The sequence below is a fragment of the Athene noctua genome, chromosome 1, assembly GCF_965140245.1.
Source record: "Athene noctua chromosome 1, bAthNoc1.hap1.1, whole genome shotgun sequence".
Lineage (NCBI taxonomy): Eukaryota > Metazoa > Chordata > Aves > Strigiformes > Strigidae > Athene > Athene noctua.
The window spans coordinates 35,007-52,323 of record NC_134037.1 but is presented as its reverse complement, the minus strand read 5'-3'; positions in this window follow the sequence as shown (position 1 = coordinate 52,323).

The following is a 17,317-nucleotide window of genomic DNA, read 5'->3' as shown; positions in this document are numbered from 1 at the left end:
TCTTGCACCCTGCCAGCTTGCCTCCCTCCCTCCCTCCCTACATCTCACAGACTGCTTCCCTCCCTCCCTCCCTCCCTCCCTCCCTCCCTCCCTCCCTCCCTCCCTCCCTCCCTCCCTCCCTCCGTCTTGCAGCCTCTTGTAGACTGCCTGCCTGCCTCCCTCTTCCAGCCTCTTGCACAATGCCTGCCTGCATGCCTCCCTTGATCTTGCAACCTGGCTCCCTGCCTCCCGCCCTCTTGCAGCCTCTTGCAGACTGTCTTCATGCCTCCCTCTTTCAGCCTCTTTAACTTGCATGCCTCCCTCCTTCTTGCAGCCTACCTTTTTCCCTCCCTCCATATATACCTTCTTTCCTCCGTCTTGCAGCCTCTTTCAGTCTGCCTGCCTGCCTCCCTCTCTCTTGCAGCCTCTTGCACCCTGCCAGCTTGCCTCCCTCCCTCCCTCCCTCCCTCCCTCCCTCCCTCCCTCCCTCCCTCCCTGCCTGCCTCCCTCTTCCAGCCTCTTGAGGCCTGCCTCCCTCCCTCTCTCTTGAAGCCTGACTCCCTCCCTATATAACTTCCTCTCTTTATTTTGCAGCCTTTTGCAGCCTGCCTTCCTCGTTCCCACCCTGCCTCCCTCCATTCCTCCCTCTTGCCATCTGTGATTTTTCTTGCCTCTACCTGCCCCTGGCTTCACACTCCATTTCAACACCCCACCTTTTATTGGTCTCCAATTTTTTCTACTCTCTACTGCCCTGCAGGCTTTCACTCTGTTTCAGTCTCCCACCTTTTTTCTTTTTTTTGTCTCCATTTTTTTCCTGGCCTCCACTGCTCTCCAGCCTCCCACTTTATCACGGCCTCCAATTTTTTCTGGCCTCTACTGCCCTCCAGCCTCCCACCCCATTTCAGCCTCCCACCTCTTTTCGGCCTCCATTTTTTCTGGCCTCTACTGCCCTCCAGCCTCCCACCCCATTTCAGTCTCCCACCTCTTTTCGGCCTCCATTATTTCCTGGCCTCTACTGCCCTCCAGCCTCCCACCCCATTTCAGCCTCCCACCTATTTTCGGCCTCCATTTTTTTCCTGGCCTCTACTGCCCTCCAGCCTCCCACCCTGTTTCAGCCTCCCACCTATTTTCGGCCTCCATTTTTTTCCTGGCCTCTACTGCCCTCCAGCCTCCCACCCTGTTTCAGCCTCCCACCCCGTTTTGGATACCACATTTTTCTGGTCTTTATTTCTCTTCCAGCCTCTCTTTTAGGTCTCTTTCAGCTTTTCTGCACTGCCTGCGTTCCTGCCTTGACGTGCTCTTTGAAGAATTGAATCGATGGAAGACTTTGAATCTGTTGGTTGCTTCATCTCTCTCTCTTGTTCTCTCTTCTGTCTTTTCTCGTTCTCCACCCGTCTGTCTTTCTCTCTGTTGCTCTTGTTGGTTCTAGGCCAGCATCCCACCCCCCGTCTCTATTTCTTCCGCAGTCGTCTCCTGCTCTCTGTCTCCCTGTTGCTCACCTGTCTTCTGGATGCCTCAGTGCTGCCTCCTCTCTCCTGATCCGTCTGGCCTGTTCCCATCCCTGGCTTGTTGCTCTTTCTCCACCTCTCTGCCTCGGACCTGTCCCTCTTCTCATCTCTCAGTTGCTACTGTTTCTTTCTCCATCACTTCCTCACTGCCTCTTCCTTTTCCCCTTTTCCCTTCTTCTCTCGGTCCTCCATCCTCTGCCAAGCATTTTGCCTGTAGAGATCCATACCCGTCTCGGTGGTGCTCTTTCCTGCTATAACCCTGTGCCCAGATCCCTGTTCCATTCTCTTCTGCTCCGTGGCCTTTTCCCTTTCAATTTGTAGCCCGTCCCGCTCCCTCTCCCTTTCTCTCTCTCTTGCTCTCTCTTCCCCTTATGCTCTCTGCCTTTTTAACCTTCTCTTGCTCTCCCTCCTTTCCACCTTCCTTTCCCCCCACATTTGATTTCTCTCCCTCTCTCTGCCTTTCTAGTCTCGGCCCATCATTATCTCTCTTCCTCTGTCTTGCTCCCTCAACCTGTTTTTCCTCCAACATGTGCCCGCAGGACTTCTCCTCTTTTTTTTTTTTTTTTTTTCCCTCGTGATTTCTCCATTTGTAATTCCCACATGGCCTCCCACTCTTTTTTTGTCTTCCCAGCCCTTTTCAGACTCTAATGCCCATCAGAACGTGCACCCCCTACCGGCACCTACTTGTTTCTGGCCTATGTTTATCCTGTGGACTCTTCTTTCCTGTGGCCTCCCATCACATTTTGGGACCCCTGAAAATACTGCCCCTGAAGAGTCTTCCGAAATAGTCTGTCCAGTAACACTCCCCTGCCTTGAAATAGCCCCGCCTGAAACAGTTCCTCCCCAAATTGTCCCCCCTGCAATATTCCCCCCTGCAATAGTGCCTTCAAAAGAGTCTCCCTGAAGTAGTCCCTCCCGCAATAACTCACTCTCTGAAATAATCCCCCCAAAATATTCCCCCTTAAACTCGTGCCCCTCTGAAATGCTGGGGTTTCAACCACAAGCCCCAAATTAAGGTTGACATAGGGGCGATTTCCACAGTCCTTCACAAAGTGGTGGTGAGTTTCCCTTTAAACTTCCCTCTGGCTTTGCAGGGAGAGCCATTAGGTAAATGTGCCCCAGGTGTTCTGCATTAAGTAAAGCCAGGTCAGGTGTCCCATCGAGAGGATAAAAGCTGGGACCACTTGCAGGAAGTGTGGACTGGCTGTCTGTGTGGTGGATGCATTCTGAAGAATTTTCTGTTGGGGAAGGATCTCTCGACTCCCTGGAACTGGGCTCTTCAGGTCTGGCTTTTGTCAATGTGGGCTTTGTAGAGATTCAGTATCTGGCTGTCTTGGTCTTATGTATTTGGCTTGTTGACCTGGTTGTCTCCCATCCCTTCTATGGGAGACTGTATTTCAGTGTTTATTGCAGCCATTGCTGGTCGTGCGGTGTCGTTGTTGGGATCGTTGTGATTGATGTCAATTATGTGTAACCCGATTGACTTGTACCCCCAGTGATCACCCGTGTAGCAACCCTTTAGTGTCAAATTTAATTTGGTTATTGGTTCATCTTGAGGCTGGCTGTGTCCTTTATGCTAGGCCTGATAATTGGCAAAACACCCTCAAAGTAGCACTCCTGAAATAGTCTGTCCTGTAACACTCCCGCCTCAAAATAGGACTGCAACCAAAGAGTCCTCCCCAAAATACGTCCCCCTGAAATAGTCTCCCTGAAACCGTCCCTCCCATAACACTTCCTCAGGAAGAGTCCTCCACAGTACCCCTGAAATAGTTTTCCCCAATAAATAGTCCCCCTGAAACAGTACCTGCCATAACTCTCCTGCCACAAAACACTCTCCCTGGAAAATCTACCTCCACCAGTACTCCCCCCCCAAAATGTTCTCCCCAGAAACGGTCCTCCCCAAATCCTTTCTCCTGGAATAGTCTCCCCTCAAATGCTCTCCCCTGAAGCACTCCCTCTGAAATAGATCCCTCGAAAGACATCCCCCTGGAAATAATCCCCCTGTAATGCTCTGCTCTTAAAATACTCCCCCGTCAAATAGTCGTCCGTTAAATATCCCTCCTAAATACACCCACCAAAATACTCCCCCAAAGGAGTCTCCAAATAGCCTCCCTGAAATAGACCCTCCGTATCAATTCCCCTGAAACGATGCCCCCTGAAATATTTAGGCCCCAAAACAGTCCCACTGAAACTGTCCGCCCCCAAATAGTTTCCACATAATACACTCCCCTTTATTCTAAGGCCTACTTTCCCGGGGCCTCCCACCCATTTTGGTCCTTCCACACTGTTTGGCCTCCATGTTTTCCTGCCCTCAACTTCCCCTAAGCCTCCCTCCCCCTTGCAGCCACCACTTTTTTTGGTCTCTACACCCCCCCCCCCCCCCCGGGCGGCCTCCCACCATGTTTCAGCCTCCCACCTTTTGTCGGCATCCAATTTTTTCTGGCCTCTACAGCCCTCCAGCCTCAGACCCCATTTGGGATACAACATTTTTCTGGCCTGTATTTCCCTTCCAGCCTCTCTTTTAGGTCTCTTGCAGCTTTTCTGCACTGCCTGCGTTCCTGCCTTGACGTGCTCTTTGAAGAATTGAATCGATGGAAGAATTTGAATCTACTGATTGCTTCATCTCTCTCTCTTGTTCTCTCTTCTGTCTTTTCTCGTTCTCCACCCGTCTGTCTTTCTCTCTGTTGCTCTTGTTGGTTCTAGGCCAGCATCCCACTCCCCGTCTCTATTTCTTCGGCAGTCATCTCCTGCTCTCTGTCTCCCTGTTGCTCACCTGTCTTCTGGATGCCTCAGTGCTGCCTCCTCTTTTTCCTGATCCATCTGGCCTGCTCCCATCCCTGGCTTGATGCTCTTTCTCCACCTCTCTGCCTCGGACCTGTCCCTCTTCTCATCTCTCAGTTGCTACTGTTTCTTTCTCCATCACTTCCTCACTGCCTCTTCCTTTTCCCCTTTTCCCTTCTTCTCTCGGTCCTCCATCCTCTGCCAAGCATTTTGCCTGTAGAGATCCATACCCCTCTCGGTGGTGTTCTTTCCTAGTACAAACTCGTGCCCAGCTCCCGTGCCCTTCCCTTCCGCTCCGTGGGCCTTTCCCTTTCAGCTTGTAGCCCGTCCCGATCCCTCTCCCTTTCTCAATCTCTTGCTCTCTCATGCCTTCAATCCCTCTGTCTTCTTGACCGTCCCTTGCTCTCCCTCCTTCCCACCTTCCTTTCCCCCCACAGGTGATTTCTCTCTGTCTTTCTAGTCTCGACCCATCATTACCTCTCTTCCTCTGTCTTGCTCCGTGATCCTGTTTTGCTTCCAACATATGCCTGTAGATCCCCCCCCCCCTTCCTTTTCTAAGTGATTTCACCGTCGCTAATTCCACCAGGGCCTCTCATCCCTTTTTGGCTATCCAGCCCTTTTCAAACACTAATGCCCATCAGAGCGTGCACCTCCTTCCGGCATCTCCGCTTTCCTGGCAGAAATTTGCCCTGTGGCGTCTAGGCCTCCACTTTCCTGCAGCCTGCCAGTCATTTTGCTCCTGCCACTCCATGTGCGCCTCCACTTTTTCCCGCCCTTCGCTTACGCCAAGCCTCCCTCCCTCTTGCAGCCTGCCTGCCTGCCTCCCCCCCTCCTGTAGCATCTTGCAGCCTGCCTGACTGCCTCCTACCCTCTTTCAAACTCTTGCAGCCTGTCTGCCTCCCTCCCTTACTCTTGCCTGCTCCCTCCCTCTTGCAGCCTCTTGCCGCTTGCCTGCCTGCCTCCCCCCCTCTTGCAGACTCTTGCAGCCTGCCAGCCTGCCTGCTTCCATCCCTCTTGCATCCTCTTGCACAATGCCTGCCTGCGTGCCTCCCTTGATCTTGCAACCTGGCTCCCTGCCTCCCGCCCTCTTGCAGCCTCTTGCAGACTGTCTTCATGCCTCCCTCTTTCAGCCTCTTTAACTTGCATGCCTCCTTCCTTCTTGCAGCCTACCTTTTTCCCTCCCTCCATATATACCTTCTTTCCTCCGTCTTGCAGCCTCTTTCAGTCTGACTGCCTGCCTCCCTCTCTCTTGCAGCCTCTTGCACCCTGCCAGCTTGCCTCCCTCCCTACATCTCACAGACTGCTTCCCTCCCTCCCTCCCTCCCTCCCTCCCTCCCTCGCTCCGTCCCTCCCTCCCTCCCTCCCTCCGTCTTGCAGCCTCTTGTAGACTGCCTGCCTGCCTCCCTCTTGCATCCTCTTGCACAATGCCTGCCTGCATGCCTCCCTTGATCTTGCAACCTGGCTCCCTGCCTCCCGCCCTCTTGCAGCCTCTTGCAGACTGTCTTCATGCCTCCCTCTTTCAGCCTCTTTAACTTGCATGCCTCCCTCCTTCTTGCAGCCTACCTTTTTCCCTCCCTCCATATATACCTTCTTTCCTCCGTCTTGCAGCCTCTTTCAGTCTGCCTGCCTGCCTCCCTCTCTCTTGCAGCCTCTTGCACCCTGCCAGCTTGCCTCCCTCCCTCCCTCCCTACATCTCACAGACTGCTTCCCTCCCTCCCTCCCTCCCTCCCTCCCTCCCTCCCTCCCTCCGTCTTGCAGCCTCTTGTAGACTGCCTGCCTGCCTCCCTCTTCCAGCCTCTTGAGGCCTGCCTCCCTCCCTCTCTCTTGAAGCCTGACTCCCTCCCTATATAACTTCCTCTCTTTATTTTGCAGCCTTTTGCAGCCTGCCTTCCTCGTTCCCACCCTGCCTCCCTCCATTCCTCCCTCTTGCCATCTGTGATTTTTCTTGCCTCTACCTGCCCCTGGCTTCACACTCCATTTCAACACCCCACCTTTTATTGGTCTCCAATTTTTTCTACTCTCTACTGCCCTGCAGGCTTTCACTCTGTTTCAGTCTCCCACCTTTTTTCTTTTTTTTGTCTCCATTTTTTTCCTGGCCTCCACTGCTCTCCAGCCTCCCACTTTATCACGGCCTCCAATTTTTTCTGGCCTCTACTGCCCTCCAGCCTCCCACCCCATTTCAGCCTCCCACCTCTTTTCGGCCTCCATTTTTTCTGGCCTCTACTGCCCTCCAGCCTCCCACCCCATTTCAGTCTCCCACCTCTTTTCGGCCTCCATTATTTCCTGGCCTCTACTGCCCTCCAGCCTCCCACCCCATTTCAGCCTCCCACCTATTTTCGGCCTCCATTTTTTTCCTGGCCTCTACTGCCCTCCAGCCTCCCACCCTGTTTCAGCCTCCCACCTATTTTCGGCCTCCATTTTTTTCCTGGCCTCTACTGCCCTCCAGCCTCCCACCCTGTTTCAGCCTCCCACCCCGTTTTGGATACCACATTTTTCTGGTCTTTATTTCTCTTCCAGCCTCTCTTTTAGGTCTCTTGCAGCTTTTCTGCATTGCCTGCGTTCCTGCCTTGACGTGCTCTTTGAAGAATTGAATCGATGGAAGACTTTGAATCTGTTGGTTGCTTCATCTCTCTCTCTTGTTCTCTCTTCTGTCTTTTCTCGTTCTCCACCCGTCTGTCTTTCTCTCTGTTGCTCTTGTTGGTTCTAGGCCAGCATCCCACCCCCCGTCTCTATTTCTTCCGCAGTCGTCTCCTGCTCTCTGTCTCCCTGTTGCTCACCTGTCTTCTGGATGCCTCAGTGCTGCCTCCTCTCTCCTGATCCGTCTGGCCTGTTCCCATCCCTGGCTTGATGCTCTTTCTCCACCTCTCTGCCTCGGACCTGTCCCTCTTCTCATCTCTCAGTTGCTACTGTTTCTTTCTCCATCACTTCCTCACTGCCTCTTCCTTTTCCCCTTTTCCCTTCTTCTCTCGGTCCTCCATCCTCTGCCAAGCATTTTGCCTGTAGAGATCCATACCCGTCTCGGTGGTGCTCTTTCCTGCTATAACCCTGTGCCCAGATCCCTGTTCCATTCTCTTCTGCTCCGTGGCCTTTTCCCTTTCAATTTGTAGCCCGTCCCGCTCCCTCTCCCTTTCTCTCTCTCTTGCTCTCTCTTCCCCTTATGCTCTCTGCCTTTTTAACCTTCTCTTGCTCTCCCTCCTTTCCACCTTCCTTTCCCCCCACATTTGATTTCTCTCCCTCTCTCTGCCTTTCTAGTCTCGGCCCATCATTATCTCTCTTCCTCTGTCTTGCTCCCTCAACCTGTTTTTCCTCCAACATGTGCCCGCAGGACTTCTCCTCTTTTTTTTTTTTTTTTTTTCCCTCGTGATTTCTCCATTTGTAATTCCCACATGGCCTCCCACTCTTTTTTTGTCTTCCCAGCCCTTTTCAGACTCTAATGCCCATCAGAACGTGCACCCCCTACCGGCACCTACTTGTTTCTGGCCTATGTTTATCCTGTGGACTCTTCTTTCCTGTGGCCTCCCATCACATTTTGGGACCCCTGAAAATACTGCCCCTGAAGAGTCTTCCGAAATAGTCTGTCCAGTAACACTCCCCTGCCTTGAAATAGCCCCGCCTGAAACAGTTCCTCCCCAAATTGTCCCCCCTGCAATATTCCCCCCTGCAATAGTGCCTTCAAAAGAGTCTCCCTGAAGTAGTCCCTCCCGCAATAACTCACTCTCTGAAATAATCCCCCCAAAATATTCCCCCTTAAACTCGTGCCCCTCTGAAATGCTGGGGTTTCAACCACAAGCCCCAAATTAAGGTTGACATAGGGGCGATTTCCACAGTCCTTCACAAAGTGGTGGTGAGTTTCCCTTTAAACTTCCCTCTGGCTTTGCAGGGAGAGCCATTAGGTAAATGTGCCCCAGGTGTTCTGCATTAAGTAAAGCCAGGTCAGGTGTCCCATCGAGAGGATAAAAGCTGGGACCACTTGCAGGAAGTGTGGACTGGCTGTCTGTGTGGTGGATGCATTCTGAAGAATTTTCTGTTGGGGAAGGATCTCTCGACTCCCTGGAACTGGGCTCTTCAGGTCTGGCTTTTGTCAATGTGGGCTTTGTAGAGATTCAGTATCTGGCTGTCTTGGTCTTATGTATTTGGCTTGTTGACCTGGTTGTCTCCCATCCCTTCTATGGGAGACTGTATTTCAGTGTTTATTGCAGCCATTGCTGGTCGTGCGGTGTCGTTGTTGGGATCGTTGTGATTGATGTCAATTATGTGTAACCCGATTGACTTGTACCCCCAGTGATCACCCGTGTAGCAACCCTTTAGTGTCAAATTTAATTTGGTTATTGGTTCATCTTGAGGCTGGCTGTGTCCTTTATGCTAGGCCTGATAATTGGCAAAACACCCTCAAAGTAGCACTCCTGAAATAGTCTGTCCTGTAACACTCCCGCCTCAAAATAGGACTGCAACCAAAGAGTCCTCCCCAAAATACGTCCCCCTGAAATAGTCTCCCTGAAACCGTCCCTCCCATAACACTTCCTCAGGAAGAGTCCTCCACAGTACCCCTGAAATAGTTTTCCCCAATAAATAGTCCCCCTGAAACAGTACCTGCCATAACTCTCCTGCCACAAAACACTCTCCCTGGAAAATCTACCTCCACCAGTACTCCCCCCCCAAAATGTTCTCCCCAGAAACGGTCCTCCCCAAATCCTTTCTCCTGGAATAGTCTCCCCTCAAATGCTCTCCCCTGAAGCACTCCCTCTGAAATAGATCCCTCGAAAGACATCCCCCTGGAAATAATCCCCCTGTAATGCTCTGCTCTTAAAATACTCCCCCGTCAAATAGTCGTCCGTTAAATATCCCTCCTAAATACACCCACCAAAATACTCCCCCAAAGGAGTCTCCAAATAGCCTCCCTGAAATAGACCCTCCGTATCAATTCCCCTGAAACGATGCCCCCTGAAATATTTAGGCCCCAAAACAGTCCCACTGAAACTGTCCGCCCCCAAATAGTTTCCACATAATACACTCCCCTTTATTCTAAGGCCTACTTTCCCGGGGCCTCCCACCCATTTTGGTCCTTCCACACTGTTTGGCCTCCATGTTTTCCTGCCCTCAACTTCCCCTAAGCCTCCCTCCCCCTTGCAGCCACCACTTTTTTTGGTCTCTACACCCCCCCCCCCCCCCCCCCCCGGGCGGCCTCCCACCATGTTTCAGCCTCCCACATTTTTTTGGCCTTTATCTCCCGCTGGCCACCCACCCCATTTCAGCCTCCCACCTTTTGTCGGCATCCAATTTTTTCTGGCCTCTACAGCCCTCCAGCCTCAGACCCCATTTGGGATACAACATTTTTCTGGCCTGTATTTCCCTTCCAGCCTCTCTTTTAGGTCTCTTGCAGCTTTTCTGCACTGCCTGCGTTCCTGCCTTGACGTGCTCTTTGAAGAATTGAATCGATGGAAGAATTTGAATCTACTGATTGCTTCATCTCTCTCTCTTGTTCTCTCTTCTGTCTTTTCTCGTTCTCCACCCGTCTGTCTTTCTCTCTGTTGCTCTTGTTGGTTCTAGGCCAGCATCCCACTCCCCGTCTCTATTTCTTCGGCAGTCGTCTCCTGCTCTCTGTCTCCCTGTTGCTCACCTGTCTTCTGGATGCCTCAGTGCTGCCTCCTCTTTTTCCTGATCCATCTGGCCTGCTCCCATCCCTGGCTTGATGCTCTTTCTCCACCTCTCTGCCTCGGACCTGTCCCTCTTCTCATCTCTCAGTTGCTACTGTTTCTTTCTCCATCACTTCCTCACTGCCTCTTCCTTTTCCCCTTTTCCCTTCTTCTCTCGGTCCTCCATCCTCTGCCAAGCATTTTGCCTGTAGAGATCCATACCCCTCTCGGTGGTGTTCTTTCCTAGTACAAACTCGTGCCCAGCTCCCGTGCCCTTCCCTTCCGCTCCGTGGGCCTTTCCCTTTCAGCTTGTAGCCCGTCCCGATCCCTCTCCCTTTCTCAATCTCTTGCTCTCTCATGCCTTCAATCCCTCTGTCTTCTTGACCGTCCCTTGCTCTCCCTCCTTCCCACCTTCCTTTCCCCCCACAGGTGATTTCTCTCTGTCTTTCTAGTCTCGACCCATCATTACCTCTCTTCCTCTGTCTTGCTCCGTGATCCTGTTTTGCTTCCAACATATGCCTGTAGATCCCCCCCCCCCCTTCCTTTTCTAAGTGATTTCACCGTCTCTAATTCCACCAGGACCTCTCATCCCTTTTTGGCTATCCAGCCCTTTTCAAACACTAATGCCCATCAGAGCGTGCACCTCCTTCCGGCATCTCCGCTTTCCTGGCAGAAATTTGCCCTGTGGCGTCTAGGCCTCCACTTTCCTGCAGCCTGCCAGTCATTTTGCTCCTGCCACTCCATGTGCGCCTCCACTTTTTCCCGCCCTTCGCTTACGCCAAGCCTCCCTCCCTCTTGCAGCCTGCCTGCCTGCCTCCCCCCCTCCTGTAGCATCTTGCAGCCTGCCTGACTGCCTCCTACCCTCTTTCAAACTCTTGCAGCCTGTCTGCCTCCCTCCCTTACTCTTGCCTGCTCCCTCCCTCTTGCAGCCTCTTGCCGCTTGCCTGCCTGCCTCCCCCCCTCTTGCAGACTCTTGCAGCCTGCCAGCCTGCCTGCTTCCATCCCTCTTGCATCCTCTTGCACAATGCCTGCCTGCGTGCCTCCCTTGATCTTGCAACCTGGCTCCCTGCCTCCCGCCCTCTTGTAGCCTCTTGCAGCCTGCCTGACTGCCTCCTACCCGCTTTCAGCGTCTTGCAGCCTGTCTGCCTCCCTCCCTTACTCTTTCCTTCCTGCCTTCCTCTTGCTGCCTCTTTCAGCTTGCCTGCCTGCCTGCATCCCTCCCTCTTGCATCCTCTTGCACCCTGCCAGCCTGCCTGCCTCCTTCCCTCTTGCAGCCTCTTGCACCCTGCCGGCCTGCCTGCCTCCCCCTGACTTGTAGCTTCTTGCAGCCTGCCTGACTGCCTCGTACTCTCTTTCAAACTCTTGCAGCCTGCCTGTCTCTCTCCCTTACTCTTGCCTGCTCCCTCCCTCTTGCAGCCTCTTGCACCCTGCTGGCCTGCCTGCCTCCATGCCTCTGGCATCCTCTTGCAGGCTTCCTGGCTGCGTCCTTCCCTCCCTCGTGCAGTCATTTTCAGCGTGCCTGTCTGCCTCCCTCCCTCTTGCATCCTCTTGCACAATGCCTGCCTGCATGCCTCCCTTGATCTTGCAACCTGGCTCCCTGCCTCCCGCCCTCTTGCAGCCTCTTGCAGACTGTCTTCATGCCTCCCTCTTTCAGCCTCTTTAACTTGCATGCCTCCCTCCTTCTTGCAGCCTACCTTTTTCCCTCCCTCCATATATACCTTCTTTCCTCCGTCTTGCAGCCTCTTTCAGTCTGCCTGCCTGCCTCCCTCTCTCTTGCAGCCTCTTGCACCCTGCCAGCTTGCCTCCCTCCCTCCCTCCCTACATCTCACAGACTGCTTCCCTCCCTCCCTCCCTCCCTCCCTCCATCTTGCAGCCTCTTGTAGACTGCCTGCCTGCCTCCCTCTTCCAGCCTCTTGCACAATGCCTGCCTGCATGCCTCCCTTGATCTTGCAACCTGGCTCCCTGCCTCCCGCCCTCTTGCAGCCTCTTGCAGACTGTCTTCATGCCTCCCTCTTTCAGCCTCTTTAACTTGCATGCCTCCCTCCTTCTTGCAGCCTACCTTTTTCCCTCCCTCCATATATACCTTCTTTCCTCCGTCTTGCAGCCTCTTTCAGTCTGCCTGCCTGCCTCCCTCTCTCTTGCAGCCTCTTGCACCCTGCCAGCTTGCCTCCCTCCCTCCCTCCATCTCACAGACTGCTTCCCTCCCTCCCTCCCTCCCTCCCTCCCTCCCTCCCTCCCTCCGTCTTGCAGCCTCTTGTAGACTGCCTGCCTGCCTCCCTCCCTCTCTCTTGAAGCCTGACTCCCTCCCTATATAACTTCCTCTCTTTATTTTGCAGCCTTTTGCAGCCTGCCTTCCTCGTTCCCACCCTGCCTCCCTCCATTCCTCCCTCTTGCCATCTGTGATTTTTCTTGCCTCTACCTGCCCCTGGCTTCACACTCCATTTCAACACCCCACCTTTTATTGGTCTCCAATTTTTTCTACTCTCTACTGCCCTGCAGGCTTTCACTCTGTTTCAGTCTCCCACCTTTTTTCTTTTTTTTGTCTCCATTTTTTTCCTGGCCTCCACTGCTCTCCAGCCTCCCACTTTATCACGGCCTCCAATTTTTTCTGGCCTCTACTGCCCTCCAGCCTCCCACCACTTTTCGGCCTCCATTTTTTCTGGCCTCTACTGCCCTCCAGCCTCCCACCCCATTTCAGTCTCCCACCTCTTTTCGGCCTCCATTATTTCCTGGCCTCTACTGCCCTCCAGCCTCCCACCCCATTTCAGCCTCCCACCTATTTTCGGCCTCCATTTTTTTTCCTGGCCTCTACTGCCCTCCAGCCTCCCACCCTGTTTCAGCCTCCCACCTATTTTCGGCCTCCATTTTTTTCCTGGCCTCTACTGCCCTCCAGCCTCCCACCCTGTTTCAGCCTCCCACCCCGTTTTGGATACCACATTTTTCTGGTCTTTATTTCTCTTCCAGCCTCTCTTTTAGGTCTCTTGCAGCTTTTCTGCATTGCCTGCGTTCCTGCCTTGACGTGCTCTTTGAAGAATTGAATCGATGGAAGACTTTGAATCTGTTGATTGCTTCATCTCTCTCTCTTGTTCTCTCTTCTGTCTTTTCTCGTTCTCCACCCGTCTGTCTTTCTCTCTGTTGCTCTTGTTGGTTCTAGGCCAGCATCCCACCCCCCGTCTCTATTTCTTCCGCAGTCGTCTCCTGCTCTCTGTCTCCCTGTTGCTCACCTGTCTTCTGGATGCCTCAGTGCTGCCTCCTCTCTCCTGATCCGTCTGGCCTGTTCCCATCCCTGGCTTGATGCTCTTTCTCCACCTCTCTGCCTCGGACCTGTCCCTCTTCTCATCTCTCAGTTGCTACTGTTTCTTTCTCCATCACTTCCTCACTGCCTCTTCCTTTTCCCCTTTTCCCTTCTTCTCTCGGTCCTCCATCCTCTGCCAAGCATTTTGCCTGTAGAGATCCATACCCGTCTCGGTGGTGCTCTTTCCTGCTATAACCCTGTGCCCAGATCCCTGTTCCATTCTCTTCTGCTCCGTGGCCTTTTCCCTTTCAATTTGTAGCCCGTCCCGCTCCCTCTCCCTTTCTCTCTCTCTTGCTCTCTCTTCCCCTTATGCTCTCTGCCTTTTTAACCTTCTCTTGCTCTCCCTCCTTTCCACCTTCCTTTCCCCCCACATTTGATTTCTCTCCCTCTCTCTGCCTTTCTAGTCTCGGCCCATCATTATCTCTCTTCCTCTGTCTTGCTCCCTCAACCTGTTTTTCCTCCAACATGTGCCCGCAGGACTTCTCCTCTTTTTTTTTTTTTTTTTTTTCCTCGTGATTTCTCCATTTGTAATTCCCACATGGCCTCCCACTCTTTTTTTGTCTTCCCAGCCCTTTTCAGACTCTAATGCCCATCAGAACGTGCACCCCCTACCGGCACCTACTTGTTTCTGGCCTATGTTTATCCTGTGGACTCTTCTTTCCTGTGGCCTCCCATCACATTTTGGGACCCCTGAAAATACTGCCCCTGAAGAGTCTTCCGAAATAGTCTGTCCAGTAACACTCCCCTGCCTTGAAATAGCCCCGCCTGAAACAGTTCCTCCCCAAATTGTCCCCCCTGCAATATTCCCCCCTGCAATAGTGCCTTCAAAAGAGTCTCCCTGAAGTAGTCCCTCCCGCAATAACTCACTCTCTGAAATAATCCCCCCAAAATATTCCCCCTTAAACTCGTGCCCCTCTGAAATGCTGGGGTTTCAACCACAAGCCCCAAATTAAGGTTGACATAGGGGCGATTTCCACAGTCCTTCACAAAGTGGTGGTGAGTTTCCCTTTAAACTTCCCTCTGGCTTTGCAGGGAGAGCCATTAGGTAAATGTGCCCCAGGTGTTCTGCATTAAGTAAAGCCAGGTCAGGTGTCCCATCGAGAGGATAAAAGCTGGGACCACTTGCAGGAAGTGTGGACTGGCTGTCTGTGTGGTGGATGCATTCTGAAGAATTTTCTGTTGGGGAAGGATCTCTCGACTCCCTGGAACTGGGCTCTTCAGGTCTGGCTTTTGTCAATGTGGGCTTTGTAGAGATTCAGTATCTGGCTGTCTTGGTCTTATGTATTTGGCTTGTTGACCTGGTTGTCTCCCATCCCTTCTATGGGAGACTGTATTTCAGTGTTTATTGCAGCCATTGCTGGTCGTGCGGTGTCGTTGTTGGGATCGTTGTGATTGATGTCAATTATGTGTAACCCGATTGACTTGTACCCCCAGTGATCACCCGTGTAGCAACCCTTTAGTGTCAAATTTAATTTGGTTATTGGTTCATCTTGAGGCTGGCTGTGTCCTTTATGCTAGGCCTGATAATTGGCAAAACACCCTCAAAGTAGCACTCCTGAAATAGTCTGTCCTGTAACACTCCCGCCTCAAAATAGGACTGCAACCAAAGAGTCCTCCCCAAAATACGTCCCCCTGAAATAGTCTCCCTGAAACCGTCCCTCCCATAACACTTCCTCAGGAAGAGTCCTCCACAGTACCCCTGAAATAGTTTTCCCCAATAAATAGTCCCCCTGAAACAGTACCTGCCATAACTCTCCTGCCACAAAACACTCTCCCTGGAAAATCTACCTCCACCAGTACTCCCCCCCCAAAATGTTCTCCCCAGAAACGGTCCTCCCCAAATCCTTTCTCCTGGAATAGTCTCCCCTCAAATGCTCTCCCCTGAAGCACTCCCTCTGAAATAGATCCCTCGAAAGACATCCCCCTGGAAATAATCCCCCTGTAATGCTCTGCTCTTAAAATACTCCCCCGTCAAATAGTCGTCCGTTAAATATCCCTCCTAAATACACCCACCAAAATACTCCCCCAAAGGAGTCTCCAAATAGCCTCCCTGAAATAGACCCTCCGTATCAATTCCCCTGAAACGATGCCCCCTGAAATATTTAGGCCCCAAAACAGTCCCACTGAAACTGTCCGCCCCCAAATAGTTTCCACATAATACACTCCCCTTTATTCTAAGGCCTACTTTCCCGGGGCCTCCCACCCATTTTGGTCCTTCCACACTGTTTGGCCTCCATGTTTTCCTGCCCTCAACTTCCCCTAAGCCTCCCTCCCCCTTGCAGCCACCACTTTTTTTGGTCTCTACACCCCCCCCCCCCCCCCCCCCCCCCCGGGCGGCCTCCCACCATGTTTCAGCCTCCCACATTTTTTTGGCCTTTATCTCCCGCTGGCCACCCACCCCATTTCAGCCTCCCACCTTTTGTCGGCATCCAATTTTTTCTGGCCTCTACAGCCCTCCAGCCTCAGACCCCATTTGGGATACAACATTTTTCTGGCCTGTATTTCCCTTCCAGCCTCTCTTTTAGGTCTCTTGCAGCTTTTCTGCACTGCCTGCGTTCCTGCCTTGACGTGCTCTTTGAAGAATTGAATCGATGGAAGAATTTGAATCTACTGATTGCTTCATCTCTCTCTCTTGTTCTCTCTTCTGTCTTTTCTCGTTCTCCACCCGTCTGTCTTTCTCTCTGTTGCTCTTGTTGGTTCTAGGCCAGCATCCCACTCCCCGTCTCTATTTCTTCGGCAGTCGTCTCCTGCTCTCTGTCTCCCTGTTGCTCACCTGTCTTCTGGATGCCTCAGTGCTGCCTCCTCTTTTTCCTGATCCATCTGGCCTGCTCCCATCCCTGGCTTGATGCTCTTTCTCCACCTCTCTGCCTCGGACCTGTCCCTCTTCTCATCTCTCAGTTGCTACTGTTTCTTTCTCCATCACTTCCTCACTGCCTCTTCCTTTTCCCCTTTTCCCTTCTTCTCTCGGTCCTCCATCCTCTGCCAAGCATTTTGCCTGTAGAGATCCATACCCCTCTCGGTGGTGTTCTTTCCTAGTACAAACTCGTGCCCAGCTCCCGTGCCCTTCCCTTCCGCTCCGTGGGCCTTTCCCTTTCAGCTTGTAGCCCGTCCCGATCCCTCTCCCTTTCTCAATCTCTTGCTCTCTCATGCCTTCAATCCCTCTGTCTTCTTGACCGTCCCTTGCTCTCCCTCCTTCCCACCTTCCTTTCCCCCCACAGGTGATTTCTCTCTGTCTTTCTAGTCTCGACCCATCATTACCTCTCTTACTCTGTCTTGCTCCGTGATCCTGTTTTGCTTCCAACATATGCCTGTAGATCCCCCCCCCCCTTCCTTTTCTAAGTGATTTCACCGTCTCTAATTCCACCAGGGCCTCTCATCCCTTTTTGGCTATCCAGCCCTTTTCAAACACTAATGCCCATCAGAGCGTGCACCTCCTTCCGGCATCTCCGCTTTCCTGGCAGAAATTTGCCCTGTGGCGTCTAGGCCTCCACTTTCCTGCAGCCTGCCAGTCATTTTGCTCCTGCCACTCCTTTTGGGTCTCCACTTTTTCCCGACCTTCGCTTACGCCAAGCCTCCCTCCTTCTTGCAGCCTGCCTGCCTGCCTCCCGTCCTTCTGCATCCTCTTGCAGCCTACCTGCCTCCCTCCCACTTGCAGTTTACCTGCCTGCCTCTCTCCGTCTTGTAGCCTCTTGAAGTCTGCCTGCCTACCTGCCTCTTGCAGCTTCTTACATTCTGCTTGCGTGACTCCCTCTCACTTGCACCCTCTTGCAGCCTGCCTGACTCTCTTCCTCTTGCAGACTGTTTCCCTCACTCATGCAGCCTCTTGCTGCTTGCATGCCTGCCTCCCCCCCTCAGTCTCGCAGTCTCTTGCAGCTTGCCTGCCTGCCTCCCTCTCTCCCACTTGCAGCCTCTTGCAGCCTGCCTCCGTCCCTCTTTCTTGGAGCCTGCCTGCCTGCCTCCCTCCTACTTGCAACCTCTTGCAGCCTGACTGCCTCTCTCCCTCCCTCTTGCAGCCCCTTCACCTTTCCTGCTTTCCTCTCCCTCCCTCCTGCATCATCTTGCAGCCTGCCTCCCTCTCTTTTGCAGCTTGGCTCCCTAACTCTCTCCAACTTGCAGCCTCC